This window comes from Carettochelys insculpta, chromosome 12 (genome assembly GCF_033958435.1).
Source record: "Carettochelys insculpta isolate YL-2023 chromosome 12, ASM3395843v1, whole genome shotgun sequence".
In the NCBI taxonomy this organism is placed as follows: domain Eukaryota; kingdom Metazoa; phylum Chordata; order Testudines; family Carettochelyidae; genus Carettochelys; species Carettochelys insculpta.
In genome coordinates this window covers 29,316,999-29,335,285 of record NC_134148.1, presented here as the reverse complement: position 1 = coordinate 29,335,285, position 18,287 = coordinate 29,316,999, and positions in this window count along the sequence as shown.

Genomic DNA, 18,287 nt, shown 5'->3' with positions numbered 1-18,287 from the left:
AATCTGGCATTCAATGGGTGTTGCGAGGGGGCGGGGGGAGAGGCTATGGACAATGAAGCGCCCCCCCACACACTACAACACTAATTTACATATTGCTGTTTCCCCTGATGTGCCCTACCCTGCAGCCCTGTATGTAAATCGCATTCATTTTGCACACCAATTGCATATCAAATTGCTGAGCATTTCCTTTCTTTATCTATCTTCCACCCCATTTACACCCTTCACCTGATCCTTACAAGGTGAAAATCAGCAAAGCTCCACTGACTGCAATGCAAGTTGAAGTTTTGGCCTCTTATGTGTAATTTACCCACTATTTAAGTCCTGTATGGGCTTTATCTGAAGAAGTGGGTCTCTCCCATGAAAGCTTATCACCTAATAAATTATTTAGTTAGTATTTAAAGTGCTACATGACTGCTGGTTTGTTTTGTTGGGGTAAGTTGGGTGTAATTCCACTGAGGTCAGTGGGTATGAATTTTAGATCCTAAAATTTACTTAAATGACAATTACTGGCTGGAAAGATGGGGAAGGTTCAATGGAGTTGCCTCCATTCAAAGAAGTGTAAATGAAATAGGATCATGCCCTTTGAATTTGCCCCATGCTGCTTTAATTCAGACTTGTTGTGTTGGGGGTTGCTTGGAAAGCTTTTGGAATAGATCAAAACAGAATGTCATAAAAATGACTGTGCAATGACTACATCAAGGTCTCGTCACGACAGACCCAATGTGGCCAGAGTGCAAAAATACTCCTTCAAAATCACAAAGTACGAACAGCTGTAAATTGTGCCAAAGTAGTAGAAATGTGAACTGCATGGAATTGTGGAATTCCCACCCCAATAAAATTTGCCTTCCTGCCAAGTTCTGCTTGTTTTTTCATTCTCTTGTGGTGCATCATAACCACATTTATGTTAAGCAAACATTTCCTATCAGAAGCTGCTTTCCCTTCAGAATGGCTGAAGTTTTTTGCTCAGAATTGTGATCTCAGTCACGTGAATAGGTCTCAAAAGTCCTGATCCAGTAAGGCACTTGCGTAATTTTAACCATGTAAACAGTTCTCATTGCTTCAGTGGAACTATTTAAATGTTTACAGTTAAGCACATGGTTAAAGGTGTGACTGGCTCAAAGCCAAAATCTGACCAATTTGGCACAAATAAAATGCTCAAATATCCCCAAATTCAACATCATAATGGAATATGAACATAGGTATAAATTGTAAGTAGTGTCTTTGTCGTGAATGAATGCCTGTAAAGGGCTAAACCCAGACAGAAGAGAGTGGGTTCTCCACTGGGAAGCAGCGAGGAGAGCCACTTGAAAGAGAGAAGGGATGGTCTGAACTGAAGCACTTACCTGCGGGGAGGTCTTTTTTGTGTGTCCCCAGAGAGGGGGGAGAGAGATGTGTAAGCCTGACCACGGCTTAAGGAATTCAATAAATATCCAGGCCACAAGGAGATCTGGGAATACAGATATGTAAGTAGAAAGAAAATGTTTAGCCTGACATGATCAGTTTATTTTGGGTTTGGTGTGGGACTTCTCAAGCTGGCTGATGTACCCCAACCCTCGATACTGTAACTTTTAAACAGAATCCCAGGGAAGTAATTCTCTGTGCTTTAACCTACTTATTTTTTACTTGCTCTGTTACACCTATCAACCAAGTATGCTTTATCACAACTCCTTTATTAGCAAAAAAAAAAAAAAAAGGGACATTTTTTATTTAAAGGCAATGATTTGATTCCTGTGTCCTAGAGAAGGGTCTGTGTGTATGCAGGCCTCAGACTGACAGGTCAGCTATCCAATCTCAGCTTAATTTTTTCCGCTTTGATTTCAAGCTCTCTCCTAAGGGAGGGATAAGAGCTTATGGTTACACTACATGGAGACATCCCAAATGTGTCTTTTTGAATTTTAAAGAGGAGTTTTCACACGTGGGTGGTGGCAGCCACCTCCCAGGGTCAGGGAATCTGTGACCTTGGGAAGCTTTTAAGCAGAAGCCTATAGAGGCAAGGTATTTTTAAGGTCTCTTGCTGGCCCCCACCTTCTGCACTCAGAGTGGGGATCAGCCTTGATATTCCTCTTTTGAAGTATGAAAAGCAATCGTGATTTTGTGAAGATCCCTCTATGGATGGGCGCAAGAGACTTCGCCTGAATGACGAGAATCCATCGCAGAAATTAAACACTGTAAATACATTAATAATTTTTACCATTCCCTTTCCAGCTCAGGATTAATCTCAAAGTGTATTCTCAAGTGCTTTAGTAACAGAGAGGTAGCTGTGTTAGTCTGTATTCTAACAAAACAGCAGTCATGTTGCACTTTAAAGACTAACAATATAATTTATTAGGTAATGAGTTTTCGTGGGACAGACCCCTTCTTCAGTTCTCAAGTGCTTTGTTCAGTCCCGTGTAAATGACTCAAGCCAGTGGACTTGCTCCATTTTCCTTTGCAGACAGCCCATGTCCATCAGACTTTTCTGGAGGGATAACGGCATGCTGACATGTATTTAACTGCACAGGAAGAGGTGGCCATGAAAAAGCTGGGAACACAATGGAGCTGTGTCTCTCTCTCACTCACACACGCACACATGCGCGCGTGCACACACACACACAGGGAAGATAATTTGGCTTTGATCCAGCAGGCCTTATTTTGGTTTCAATTGGCTGGTTTTTGTGTGAATAAGGATTTGCATGCCAGGACTTATAAATAGTAATTTAGTATTACTTATGTTCAAGGTCAATTTCACTGTTATTTTATTTGAGCATTTTACCCTCATATACTGAATTGCTGTGAAGGAGTGCATGTGGTAACAATCTTGTGCATTGTGTAAATGAAGATAGTTTTTAAAACAATGTAAAGAGAATGATTTATGGTGAATTTTCAAGGTACATTTCATGAATGGACATAACTGCATCACCACTCAGTAAGTGCACGTGGGGTATGCAGCAAATCAGTGGTGGTACTGAAATGCTTTGGGTAGTGATCTTTTTCCTTTCTCTCTAATGAAGAATTTTAGGAAATCTTAGAGGAATTAATATATTTTCACTATTCAGTCCCAAGAGTTTATAATGTAACTCAAAGAATACAAAGCTCAGTTCTTTTTTAAAAATATTCTGCAACCGATCCTATTTTATTTAAGTAATCAGGATGACATTTTGCCAACTGGTGGTCATGCATATAGACACATGGTCCCTCCTCTCAAAAAGTTTGAGGGCACAGAAGTTTTCATTGGGACTTCTCCCAAGTAAAGAGAAGCATTGATTTCTCTGGTGCACATTACACATATGTTTGTAGAGTTTGGCCTTCAGTGAACCATCTGGGTGATACGAAGCTGTGTAATGTTTATATTTATCTTCGTTATTCAGTGGGTGGAATCCTGCCTTTTTCACAAGACCCACTGATATTTGTCCAGCCTCTTTTCTCAGCTTCCAACTTTTCCCACTCTGGCTGGACGAGTGGAATGCACAGCAAGTGGAGCCAAATCTTGTATTAGTAAAGTTATTCAAATTGACCAAGCATTGGGTGCTCAGAGGAATGTACCATAAGTATCCTCCAGCCTCCACCCAGCAGTTGGTTCACTTCCTAAGCTACATCTCTCCTATGACAACCCAACATATTGCCATTAGTCCAGAATTCATTTTTGGAAATTAATTCAGATGTCGAATGTCTGACTTAGTCCTAGTTAGTCAGATGACCTGTGAGGAGGAGGGAACTCATCTTGTCAATCTGACCACAAAGAAGAATTGGGACCAGAATGTCTATTCTGCAGGATGCTGAGACACCCCATCTCCCATGGAGCTTATTGGATCTGGTCTTCTGTTACCTACCAATTGTGACTGCAGTTACCAATGCAATCTATCTCCTAATTGCCATGAGCAGAGTGTAATAATCCTCACAAAATTCTTGCAATTACTCTGGATTGGTGGATGAAGGTCGATAGCAAACTAACACATGCTTTGGATTTGTACAAATCCCTAATCTCTTCTCAGTAAATGACCAAGTATTTTATCACTAACTTAAAACCTCAAGACTCTGAACTGAAGAGGGTCATTTTTATTTTTATTTCTGTATTTGTTGTTGCTACTCTATTTAGTATGCTGGCAGCTTATGAGAACTATTTAGTTTGCCAAAATCTGCTGGTTCTAGCCCCATGAGGAAAAAATAATCACACTCCTTATCTGATGCATTTCAGCAAATTATTTGACAGAATTAATAGCAAGCCCCTTAGAACCCATCTATCATGAAGATAGAGAATAACTATAAAGCTGAGTTTTGTTTATTTCCCCTTTCATACAACCTCATCTGATTGTGTATTTAACATCAATCCATTGTCACCCCAACTGAGTGATTTTGCTGCTGTTTTTAATTTCATTTTTACATCCCCAGTATGTGACTGTGCACGTCTTTGTTGTTGTATCCACTCAGATGACGATAATGTGACTTAGAAAACTGAACTGCGTGCTGTATTTTGTACTTCATTTAACCACATGAATTCCAAAAGACGATCCAACAGAGTTACTACACAAGGGCTAAGTTTGGTGCAAACATTTTCTAGGTGAATGTACTTTTCTTCCCAAGATTTGTAGGTAATAACAGAAATTACAGACTGCCTATCTTTCCAGGATGATAGCCATCAGAATATGGCACTATTACACTTCTATATGAATAGCAGAAGAGAATCAAAACAAAAAGCAGTCAAGTAGCACTTTAAAGACTAGCAGAATTTCTGATTTGTCCTCGTTGCTTACTGTTTTTGGTTCTCTGTGCCTTAAATATTGAGTCTGTTCTGGTCTGGCTATGGTCTGAAGAAGTGGCTCTGTCCCACGAAAGCTCACCTAATAAACCATTTTGCTAGTCTTTAAAGTGCTACTTGACTGCTTTTTGTTTTGATAGTGTATAGACTAGCACGGCTTCCTCTTTGTTACTATTCAAGAAGAGAATCAGGTTCTCTCTGCTTAAGAGATGCAAGTCCTACTTCAAGATTAAGCAAGAGAAACTGTTTGCTTATGTGCATTAGCAAGGACTTTCTTTGCTTCCAGCCCTCACGACCCAATAGGTTCAGAGAACTAGAAAAGCTATTGGCATCTCCTACTCTTTACTCTGGATTGGAGACAATCTGGCCAGCTTTCACAGCAAGTCAACAGTAGGGTTTCCATATTTGAACTTTCAAAAAAGAGGACACCCCCAAGAGGGAGTGTAATAAAAGCAATGGCAGCAGCCCCACCTCCTCCTCTGGCCCTTTTGTGCAGAGTAAGTCAGGTACCTAAGCCACCTGACTCCAGGAAAAGGGTTCCTGGCTAGTGAATTGCAAGCAGGGGAGGGCACCTCCTAACAGACTTAGGCATCTCCCTCCAAGAGACAGGAGAACAAGACCTGCTCATCTTTCTCTCCTATTAACTGACTAGGTGAAACTCTCCACCTAGGGTCATGACTTATGTGGATAACATTGTATGGTCTTTTCCCATCTATTGTACTGGATGTCTAGAAGCCCAACTCAGTCTTTATGAATCACATTATTAGTCCTGTGATTTTTCTGAGCACCTGAAGTTAAAAGTTGTGATGCTGACACATGGCCAAATATGCTGTTATACAATTCCTAGGATGGAGGAGGCCGCATGAAGGATTTAAAACTCCACTCAGAAGTTAAGTATGTTATGCAATTAATAATGCTAAGCAGAGGAAAATAGAGCGAGTGGGTAGAGAATGAGGAGGAAGAGGTGAAAATCTATTCATTCACTGGGAAGTTATCTTGTATTTAGAGACACACAGATTCTTCCCTGAGCCTGAGACAACTGAGATTCTTCTGTGTCACTGAATATTGTGACTGGTGGTAGATGCAACCAGGGGTCTAATGCTCAACTGGTGGCTGCCTCCACATGTTAACTGTCCAGCAGGGGTCCTCAGACTTTCAGCTGCCAGGGCAACATCACTCAGTCTTGCTCTTATGGTGGGTCAGAGTGAGGGAATTATAGAAAATAATTGATACATTTGGTACATAACTCCACAACAACATGACTGGCTCTGTTCTTTGAAATGGCGAGTGCTCAGATCCATTTGAGATATCCAGTGGTGTGAAGCAAGGGTGCATGCTGGCCCCAAAGTTATTCAACCTCTTTTTCACGTGCGTCCTCAGCCACTCAGTTAGGGACCTGGACCAGGGAGTCTACATAAAATTACAGACTTTATGGGTCACTTTTCGACCTTCATCATCTGAATGCTAAAACCAAGACACTTGAGAGGCTCATCCTTGAAGCCCTATTTGCTGATGACTGTGCACTTAATGGCACACAAGGAATCTGATCTCCAGCTCATTGTCAACAAGTTTGCTGATGCCACTCGCCTCTTTGGTTTGACCATCAGCCTAGGAAAGACCGAGGTGCTGTTTCAACCTGCTCCAGGATCTGCTGCTCTGCCTGCTTCAATCTTTATTGAAGGAACAGAGTTATAAACAGTAGAGGAGTTCAAGTACCTTGGCAGTGTGATAGCCAATGAAGGCTCCCTTGACAAAGAAATCAATGCCAGAATCTGCCAGGCCAGCTGGGCACTAGGACGTCTGAGAGTGCAAGTGTTGAATCAGCACAATATCTGACAGTCCACTAAACTGAAAGTGTACAAGGCTGTAGTCCTGACCAGTCTCCTGTATGGCTGTGAAACCTGGACCTTGTACAGAAAACAGATAAAACTGCTGGAGCACTTCCACCCGCGCAGCCTGAGGTCAATACTGCACATTTGATGGCAGGACAGAGTTATGAACCTGGAAGTCCTGGACAGAGCAGGAACCACGAGCATCGAAGCCATGATTCTGAAAGCCCAGCTTCGCTGGACAGGGCACTTCATATAAATGGAGGAGTCAAGAATCCCTAATCAACTCCTCTATGGTGAATTCTCCCAGGGCAAAAGGAATCAAGGTGGGCCTCACAAGAGGTATAAAGACTGCATGAAGGCCAACATTGCTCACACCGGTTTAAAACCGATCAGCTAGAGCAGCATGCAAAAGACCGAACAGGCTGGCGTGCTCTCATACGACACACGTATGACAACTTTGAAGAGCAGCAACACGTACGCCTCATTGATGCTTGTGAGAGGAAGAAAGTCACAGCAGCAGCCGCACCAACAGAGCCATGACATTTCTCTTGCCCACACTGTGAACGCCCATGCCGTTCAAAGCTTGGACGACTCAGCCACATGCGGGTCCACAACCAATGAGCCTGTGTAAGCTCAAGACGTCATTGTCAGACATGATGGACTACCTACAAGTACACATCTCTAATGATGTAAGAGACTGCTCCTCCCCTGGAGAACTTAGTTAACATAGACAAGACAGCAGAGGGTGAGAGAAAGTTGTAATGTGAATGTGAGTAGATATTTTAGGGTAGGATTGTGCATGGTGAGGTAGGTAGGAGCTCGGGGGGGAAAGCAAGAGGGAAGGAAGAGGTTGCAGGAAAGCAGGGGGCTGGGGCAATGGAGAGGGAAGATGAGGTGGGGAGTAGCATTGGACCAGGGAAACAGGATAGAGAAGGTTTCTTCTTCCAGGGCTAGTTGTGACTGTGCTGCATCAAGTCCTGGAATGTGCTTTTCCATAGATGTGTGTACATGCTTGTTTTGATTAAGTACCTTGTGGGAACCTCATGTTCCACCACTGCACTTTTATAGGACAGTGAAACCATGTTTGTACCAACAGCGGTATAGCCTGAAAGGCAAGTGGCCTAGTGGTTAACAGTTGGATGAAATACATCCATGTGTTTTAAAACTGGAGTTCTGTTCAAAAAGTAAACACAGCTTGCACAAGCCCCATTTGAATCTCTCTGGAACACACCAAGTCTGTAGATACAACCATCCCCATAATTAAGAGATCTTCATGTCTGGATTTTAGACTGACCTATTTTAGAGATGAGGCAGGGGATACCTGGCTATGGGGATTTTGGTGTGCCTCCATCTCTGAACAAAATAGCACAACAGCGAATAGAATGTGTGATCTTACTACTTGACACACTGGTCTCTGCTATATGAGTTGAGAGAATCCCCAGTACAGTGAAACAATAGGGCTTATATAGAGCATCCTTTTTGGAGGCCTGTTTCTAGGGCCAGCCAGCTACAAAAAACTTGGGAAAGTCTGCAATTCCGTCCACCCCATGGATGGTTAAATGTGGCATAAACAAACCTGTTTGGAGGCATTAGACAACCGTGCAGGACAGTTTGCATGTTCTCTTCCTATATCTCAGACTCATTGAGCTAGCAGGCACTGGACTTGTAAGGATCATGCAGAGAAACTGTAATGCAGGCTCTTTATATGGGGCTGCCTCTAGCAAAAATTGGGTGGTATTGCTCTAGCCAGTGCATGTATGTACTTGTAACACTGTCCTCTGTTATGGTCTTGGCATATACTGAGGGAAGTTAGGTAAAAACATAAAGTACCTTTGCTGGAAGTACACTGCTTTACTTCTTAGAATTCAGAAGAACAACAAACTAGTCAGACAAAAGATATTCCCTGAAAGAGAGGCATAGGGTATAGTCAGATTGGGCTATGTTCAGACTGACTGCTGCTAAGCCCACACTCTAACCTGCAACTAAAGTCAGGGAAAATCCCTGACATTTGAAGTGACAGCCTACAACTGCAACACTTGTCCAAGCACACGCTGACTAGAATGTCAGGTGATTCAAGCTTCTCTGAAATATATAACCCTCTGTTGGCTTATCTGCAAATGGGCTGAAAGCCATATAACTGTTCAGGGCAAACCAATGATTCTTCAACCATTCAGTATCCCAGTGCTGTGCACAACTATATCAGAGATACACAGCACACAATGGAGCAAAGGCTTTCACCCTAGCACGTATTTAGCTGTGCTTTCCCCATAGAAAAGAGGAACAAGCGAGCACTATCATCTGAGCAAAACCCTTTAAATATCTGTGCCATTTAAAAGCTACAGCAAACTCCTAAGTCACTTCAGGCCAAACAATTTCATATTCTTTAGTGGTTCACTGACCTGCTGAGAAGTCAGCTCATTGTATGCAAAATGCGAGGAAAGACTGGAGGTGGTACACATCAAGGGGCGCACAGAAGGTACAGCCAATGTCCCATCATGTGGGGAGGGCCCCGAACTTCCTCAGGTCACTGGCTGAGTGACCCCACTCAGTTCAGTCTGGAAAGAGGGTGAGATGTGATGTAGTGGGAAATACATGTGTGTCACTCACAGAGGGTGTGGAGCTCCTGCTGAGGGTAACCTGGGCGACCAGATGACACCTCTGTACTGCAGACGAAGGTGGGAGGTGGAGCCTGAGGCTTTTGAATTGGAACTGGGAGCTGGGAGGCAGTTGGTCTGGGAGAGAGAGAGAGAGAAAGGAGGGGGCAAGGCCCTGCTCAGGGCGACCCTTGGCCTCCTCTCCCCAACAAGAATTCGAATGACTGTCTCTGCCTGCTGCACTGACTCTTCTGTATGACACTGTGCTCTGTTGGCTAATAAACCTGCTGTTCTGCTGAGTCAAAGTCACACCTGCCTGTGAATGGGGTTCAGAGCTCGGGGACCCCTGAAGCCCATGGCAACAAGGCTTTGCAAAGTCTGGGACAATTCTGGGTAATTTTTTGTGCTCTTCAAGCATGAGTTTTTGCAGGTAAGCCCATTTTCTCTAAATTGCCTCACATACAATAGCAGATGTTGCACGGCATGTTCTGGAGAGAGAGAAAAAAATAATTTCCCCACTACTTTCCCATCCGGTGGTATTTGTCTTAGTGCTGAGATGAATTGGAAAGAAGAGGAATCTTTCATCCCGTTAGGAGAGTCGGTATCAACTGGTGGTTGGAATCAACTTCTGCCATCTATTTGGTGATCAATCTGCTTCTGGAAACTGCAGGTTTCAGGAGGGCTGAAGTTTTACTGTTCAACAGTGACACCTGCTGACTGCCTGGGAGCATCTTAACATAGATCTCAGAAAACACAGGTCAGTCCTTGTGTCTGGCAGACATCCGTGGTGATGTGAGTTGCCTGTGCAGTGTGTGTGTGTGTGTGTGTGTGTGTGTGTGTGTGTTGAAGATTTGAATAATGAGTACATTATGTGTTTGATAAAAGCACATCATTGACCTAAGCAACGCCCCTGCAATCAGTGCTGCATGTGTTAGGAACTCAACATTACATGCATAGACTCTATTGTGTTGCTTCTCTAGACGTTAGGGACCATAGCTAGAGGCCCTTACTCAGACAAATCTCTCAAGACTAGGTAAGAACTTCAGGATTTGGCCCTGTGCAGACTCCACAAGGAAGGCAATGGCTGGGGATTCAAATTTCTACAGCAAAACAAATGGGAGTTCAGCGTCTACTGTAAACTGCTCTCAGTTCAGAATTCAACCAAAATTGTTCCCGTTGGAGGTGGGCATGTCCCTGTTTGGTCTCAGCCAATGTGGGTAGTGGGAAAAATTACTGCCAAAACTTATTCTTCCTCATGACTGCTGCTACCACTTCTGCTGTGGTCGCTAGAGGAAATTGTTCAACTGTTCAGCTCTTCAAAAGTCAATTCTTGCAAATCAGCCCATTTCTCCTAAATTACCTCCAACACAACAGCAGATGTTGCACGTTATGTTCTGGAGAGGGAGAAAATATAATTTTCCCACTCCTTTCCCATCCAGTGGTAAGTATTTATTTTAGTGCCCAGATGAATCAGAAAGAAGAAGAATCTTTCGTCTCTTAAAGAGAGTCAGTATCAACTCCTCCCACCACCCAGCAGCTGCTTCTGTCACTGGGGCTGGGCTGTTGTGGAGTGGCTCTCCTTTCTCTGGCCATCCCAAGCCTGTATTCTTTCTGAGCATGAGGAGATTTCCTGCAGCAGTTCTCTCTTGGGCAGTCTGTTCCCACCCCTTCTTGGGCTCTTTGTCCAAAGGAGCATGAATGGCCTTCCCTTTATCTGCTCTACTGAGCACTAAAATGGAGGCCCAAAGAGGCAGAGGATCACAAAGATGGGGATCAGAGTCGGGAAGGACAGCAGGTCATGGCTCCCACTGAGTCCCCTCTTGCAGCCTGACACAGAAGAGGCTGAGGATGGAGAGTGACAAGGGATGGATCAGTCGATGATTCTGTTCTGTTCATTCCCTCTGGGACACCTGCCGTTGAGCATTGTTGGGAGACTGGATAGTTGTTTAGGTGGACCTTTGGTCTGACACAGTATGGCTGATACCATGAGGCTGATCAGAATGAGAGTTAGTGATGGAAGTTTTCATGGCAACCCAGATCTTACTGTGACTGTCATGAATTTTCATCTCAGATTTCTTCATGTCTCACTGAGTTAAACAATCATCTTTTTATGAGTAGTAATTGGTGATTTTCTGTTTCTTACTTTGAGGAAACTCTCATCACCAACATGTCAGTTATTTTGGAAGGAAAATATACATATTCTTAGACACAAGCCCCTACCTTCAACCTTCTCTTTTTTTGTTCACACGCATTAAGTAAAACTTGAATTGATGACAGTAGTTTTACACAGTGAGCAGAATCTGGCCTGAAGTGCGTGTGTAGTGTAATTTTCCTCAATCTTTAAGTTTCTATCTATTCGTATGACAGCATCCACAAAAATCAGCAAAGCCTTGTTGAATTTTGCTAGGTAGTAGTTTGCGTAACTCTAAATGCACTCTTCTGTTTAAATTACATGACTGTCTCATAGGAATGGAAGCCTGAGATTCATCTTCACTGACCTTGAAAATCTCCTGGAGCTGATTTAATGATGAAATGAAATGGTTACTCAACATTTCTTAAGAGGCAGGGAAAATGAAATGATGCAAAAAGGCAATTGTCATCTTTTTTTTTTTGTAAAAACAAAGTGAGATATAAATGTGACTTTCATATTTCTAAGCAATAAAACAACCCATTTTTCTAGTGTTATGCTCTCAAGAGAGAGAGTCATGGCTGTTATACACAGGTACAGAGATTTGGTAGTTGAGATCCATCACGTATAATTAGGCCATGTTTCTCTGTTTTTACGAGTATAAGCTCTGCTAACAATTTGGGATGTCGCTGACAGATCAGGCCATCCCAGCTAACAAGCTGACCCCCAGAGCTACCTGGTTTTAGTTTTCACTGTGAGGTGGTACTTTCTGGGGACTTAAGTTAGGGCTTGCCTTGGTGTACAGTGTTGTAGCAGCCCAGGTGTAGCTGTGTCACTGTAGCATTCTGGTGAAGATGTTATGCGATTGGAAGAGCTTCTGTGAGTGTAGTTAATTCATCTCCCCAAGAAACAGTAGCTCTGCTGAGAGGCAAAGCTCTCCTGTTAACATAGTGCTGTTTATGTAGGGGTTAGGTCAGCCTAACTAATCATTCAGGGGTGGGGACTTTTCACACTCCGAGCAACCTAGTAATACCATAGTGTAGACCTGGTCTTAGTCACAGCCACTGGTTTTCCCCTTTATGTGTGCTGTGTTCACACGTCCACATGCCTCTATCAGTGTTATGCTGTTTGACTGCCACCACTCCTTAGCTGTGGAGCAGGAGCAGAGGGAGCTGTTAATGTCATAGGCTCCAACTTCCCCTCTAGCTGTGGGGTTCTTGAAACCCGCCTCCACCACCTTTACCCCTGCCTTGTGTCCACTTCCACACCTCTCCTCACTCAAGCACACCGGATTCCCACTCGTCCCTCTCCTTCCCAGAGCTTCCATATAACAGCTGTTTCACAGAGTACAGGAAGGCAAGAAGCACTGGAAGGGAGAGGGGGAGTTGATTAGCAGGGCCACTGGCAGGTGAGAGGCACTGGCAGCCAGTGGGTGCTGAGCACCTGCTAATATTCCCTGTGGGTTCTCCAGTCCGAGAGCACTCATGGAATCAGTGGCTGTGATTAATGCTGTTAACTCCAAAATAACTAAAGTACACACCTAGCCACAGGTACTCCCAACCAGTGTTCCCTGTAAGCTGAGTGCTTGGGCAGCCACCCAGGGGCGATTCAGTTGCTGCCCAGCTGATTAGCAGAGTGCCCATAGCCGGTAGCATGTGTTTCTATTGGTGGTGCACATTCACAGACGCCTTGGTGCACTTAGCAAAATGTATTCTGCTTGTGGATAGAAAAGAAATTAGAGGGAACCCTGCTCCCATCAACTGAGACATGACAGTCCCCCAGTTCCTTCCCCTAAACCTCCTGACTGGAGATGGATAGGGCCTGACCCCAATTCATGGTCACAAAAAATGCACCACATTCCATGAAATCTGGTCTTCCCCATGATCCTTTCTGCCAGTGCCAGAGCTAGCCCCCCACCCCCACTAGTCCTCCAGACCACATTGCTTGGTGGGGAGGCTTTGGGCAAGGGGTAGAGTAGGGGACAATAGGGGTAGGAAGAGGTAGGGGCAGAGCAGGGTGGGATTTGGGGGAGAGGATGGAGTGGAGCAGGGGTGACAAGAGGCAAGGCCCTTCCCCAGATTAGGGGTGGTGTAAGGAGGAGTCACGGGAGGGGACACTCATGGACCAGTGCCCCCTTGTGTCCCTCCCCAGCAATCACCGCTAGCCTTTAGATTGGGGGCTGCTGGATGAGGGCCCTGCTCTGCAGGCAGGAGTCTTGGAGGAAGTGTGGCAATACCATACCATACTATGCCAACCTTACTTCTACACTGCTGCTGGCAACTGCTCTGCTGTCAGAGGTGGGCTCTGAGCCAGAAGCAGCTGCTCTCCAGCTGCCCAGCTCTCAAGGCAGAGTGGCCATCAGCAGCAGGGCAGAAGTAAGGGTAGTAGTACTGAGACCCACCTCCACAACGCCTTTTTGGGGCAGGGCCCCTGCAATTACAGCACTGTGAATATTCAGATTTAAATAGTCAAAATCATGAAATTTATGATTTTTAAGAATCCTATGACTGTGAAATTGACCAAAATGGGTTGTGAATTTGGTACATCCCTGGTCATGGATTATCAACCTCCCTCCACCTTTCCCTGCTTGAAATTTTTCTTGAGTTACACATCCCCAGAACAATGTCCACAAATAAGCCTTGTATCAGCATGCAGCCACCTAGCCACACAAACGTATATGAGTCCCCAGAGTGGACAGACACATTGTCCCATAGCACCCTCAGACTGAAGAATGTGTTGTGCTACTATGAATCTTGGCATATGTGCGCAGTGAGGATGCAGGGCAAGACAGAATACGAATATGGTTGTGTTGTTGAAGGTTAAGCTATCCATGGCATGCCCTGTGGCTGATTACCCCACATTTAACATGCAGTGAAGACATTGTGTCTTCTGTCACTCTTTAATCAACATTCTAGGTTCAGGTGTATTTATTTCTCACTTCTCCTGTTCTTAAGATTTTCACAAACCCTGCATTCCAATTCTTCTCAACCTAGCTTTATACTGTAGATGTATAGTCCTTTTCATTTCAAACAGCATTGCTAACACCACTTCTCCTTAACTATAGCCCCATCTTAAATCTCTGCAGCACATCACTGACAACCTGCAACCTGTCCTGGAACACGGTTCCTCGGTCTCTCAGACCATGGGTGACAGGTCAGTCCTCTTCTACAGACAGCTGCAAAGCCTCAATAAAATATTCACGAGCACCCATACACCATACTACAGATATACTAACCCAGGAACCTATCTCTGAAACAAACCCTGTTGCCAACTCTGTCCACATATCTATACAAGCAACACCATTACAGGACCTAACCACAACATCCACATCATCAGGGACTCGTACACCTGCACATCCACTAATGCAGGTGCGAGCAACTTTTTACATTGGGCCTGACTTTTTGTCCCTGCAGTTATCAGGGCCCCCCAACCTGTCCAATGTAATCCCACCCAAAAAAAATTTTGCTTATGTTCATATGAAAAAAACCAAACAAACTTTTCTGCATGTATAAGAAAGTAAGTATGTAGAATGTAAAAACTTTATTAATCAGTGTATAAATGTGACTACAGTAAAACCCTGAGATACGCACACTCCAGTTGCGTGTATCTTGGGTTAACGCAACTGCCGCCCCTGACAAGAGCGGGGAAACCACTCCTGTCAGGTGGCAGCCTGATTCTTGTCACCCTAGACAGGAGCTGTTTCCCCCTCCTGTCAGGGGTGGTAGCTGAGAGTCAGGCTGCTTCCCTGACAGGAGCAGGAAAACTGCTCCTGTCCAGGGTTGCAGCCTGACTCTTGGCTGCCACCCATGATAGGAATGGTTTCCTGGTTCCTGGGCTCCCAGCTCCTCTCTGCTGGTGGGAGCTGGGAAATAGACCAGTGATCTTCTGGTCAGTTTCCCAGCTCCCTACAGCAGAGGGGAGATGGGAGCCAGGTTGCAGCCTGGTTCCCAGATCCCTGCCCCATGGTGGGAGCTAGGAAACTGACCAGTACTGGTGCTGGTCATTCTCCCCAGGGCTCCCAGCTCCCCACCACTCAAGGGAGATGGGAAACTGACCAGTGCAGCTGCACTGGTCAGTTTCCTCACTCCCCAAGTTATGCAAAAATTCAGTTTACTCGGGGTTGCCAAGAATGCAACCACTGCACAAGTTGGGGTCCACTGTACACAGATATAAAAACGGTAACATATTTCAACATTTTAAGGGGATGGATAAGACTGAGACCTAGTAGTTGATCATGCTGCACCCCACCTCATGAAATTTCACCCCCCCACACACTTTGCTCACCCCTGCATTAATGTGATGTATGCCACCATGTGCCAGCAATGCCCCTCTCCCATGTACATTAGACAAATGAGACAGTCTCTGCAACAAAGGATGAATGGACATAAATATGACATCAGGAACTGGAATACACGTAAACCTAAAGGGAAACACTCAACCTCCTTGGACATTCAATAATAGATTTAAAAGTAGACATTCTTCTACAAAATGATTTTACCACAAGATTACATAGGGAAACATCTGAACTGGAATTAATTTATAAATTTGACACATTTAACCTGGACCTAAGTAGAGATCATAACTGTTTTAAGCATTACAAGAGCAATTTCCTCACCTTTGATATTTGAAGGAATGGGACACATCCTACTTAATTTGATTCATTCACTGGCCCTACTAGTGACGGGTAATCCTTTTTTTCCCCTTTCTCCTTTCCCCCACTCTCTCACTTTATATAAACCCTGGTTTCCTTTCCTTTTTGCACTCAGTTATCTGAGGAAGTGGGTTTTGCCAACAAAAGCTCATGACCTAATAAATTTGTTAGTTGCTAAGATGCCACAGGACTGCTTGTTGTTTATGAAGCTACATACTAACACAGCTACCCCGCTGAGACTATTCTTAGGTCTGTCCTTTGTTGCTAGGTTGCACAGCCTTCCCTTCTCACCACCCTGGTGTTACAACTGTGTAGAATCAGGGTCTGACTCCAGATTGCTGATCTTTTGAGCCCTAAGCTGAAAGAGCAACTGTCTTGCTAGACTGGGGCTTATTAAATGCTTAGCTCCCCTGACTGTTATGGTATGTGGTCGTAGGCTGTAAGGCATGCTGCCCCTTTTTAAAGGAGCAATAAGCCATACTGCAGACAGAGAGCATTGCCCCAGGCCTTCCTAAGCTATCTTGTCCTGTGTCAGCAAGATGCTTTAAGAACTCCCAGCAAGTGCTGCTCTGTTTTTTTCCCTTCTGCCCCCACCCTGTGCCGCTCAGTATAGTAAGGAGGGGATTTTGCTTTAATTGAAATTCCTGTCAGCAGTTCAGATAACCTGAACAAAGATATTGACATGAAAAAGCAATCAAAAGCACATCTTGAAAATGCCAGTTTGCTTATGACAAGCATGAAACACAGTTCCTGCAAATCAGGATTCTAAACCCTATTGTGTATCGCACAGCTGGTCTTTCCACTTCCCGCAGCCCCATGCACAAGAGCTAATGTTTGCACATCTTTGTTTTCCCTTTGACATTCTTCTCATACCATATTCACAGCAAGTCGGAGGATAGCTGAGTTATGATTAAGCTCTTGCAAGCCTCAGAGCAAGCTCTTTTAAACCCTGAACACTGTACTTTATCTTGGACTTCTACTCTCAGATGAAAACAGTTACACAAATTGTTTAAATAGTGGGTTTTTTTTCCCTATTTAACTCATTCAGAGGATGTGTGCTATGTGCTGTTTTCAAAGTAGATGCTTGATTTTAATGTTACATGTATTTATATAGCAGCTGAAGATAAAAGGATTTTGCAAGTGTCCATGAAGATGAAGCAAGAGATTAGATGTCCTCTCCTATCGCATACAGCATATACTCTAAGGACAACCGCTAAAAGTGCTAAAGAGTGGCTGTTTTAAAACCACATAAGGTCAAACTCATCCTTAGTTTGACTTCATTGTGATGTTTCTGGCATTACAACATGGGTGAATTTGACTCAGAGAAACGGTGGCACATACCACGTAACTAAACATCTCTCTCTAGTGATTGCTCAGCAATGATTTTTGCATTATAGGGTGATCATTCCTCTCCATATGCATTTAAATTATATGTCTGACTACTTCTGCTAACTCTGTGCATTAAAACAGTACTGGTCCTGTGTTTTCTATCACTGCAGTGTACCCTGGCTTCAGGTTTTTGCTATGGCAAATGCACATTGTAGATATTGGCACTTCCAAGCAATTGACTAAGGTGTGTTACAGAATTGCTTGTAAGCCTGAGCCAGAAGCTTAGACATTATGGTGATAGGCCACAATATAAAACCTTAAGACTGACAGACACGTCTATAGACTACTTAACTCATTCTTGAATGGCATTGCAAGTCGTACAGGAGGGGTTCTGTTTTTAACTCTTGTTATTTTAATATGCTTTTTTCTTTCACAGCAAGATTCTATCAGTATAGTGTGTTTCTGCCTCATCTAACTTATATCTCTCTTTTTATCAAATGGGCTTGACCCATGAAGTCTGTGTCCAGATCTGATCTGTGTCACCATGTTCATGAAGGTCTAGATTTGGGATTGGAGCTCAGACCCTTCAAGATAAGCTTGCCCACAAATTTCTGATCCAGATTGAGGTTTTCACAGATTTTAGAGGATCACATCCAGCATTGTGGCTGGGTGCATTTCTATTTTATAGCAGAGTTTTTAAAATTATCTGGTTCATGTCTTTAACTTTCCTGAGTCTGGGAAACTACTGACTTCCTACATTTCATTCAAATCTGGTCTATGTGGCCCATTTCCAGAACTGCCTAATGATTTCCAAGTGCCTCAATTTTGGGTGCCCAATTTGATGTGGTTTAAAGAAAATGGATTATTAAGAAGTCCTGAGCACCCACTTTTGAAAATCGAACCCTTTTAATGGTTAATACATCTTAGTTCTGTCTTTTGCAATCTGCTCATCATCATGAAATTTAGCAACTAAAGTTGTGTTATACACATTGGTTGCCGTTGGTTTGGGGTTAGAAGA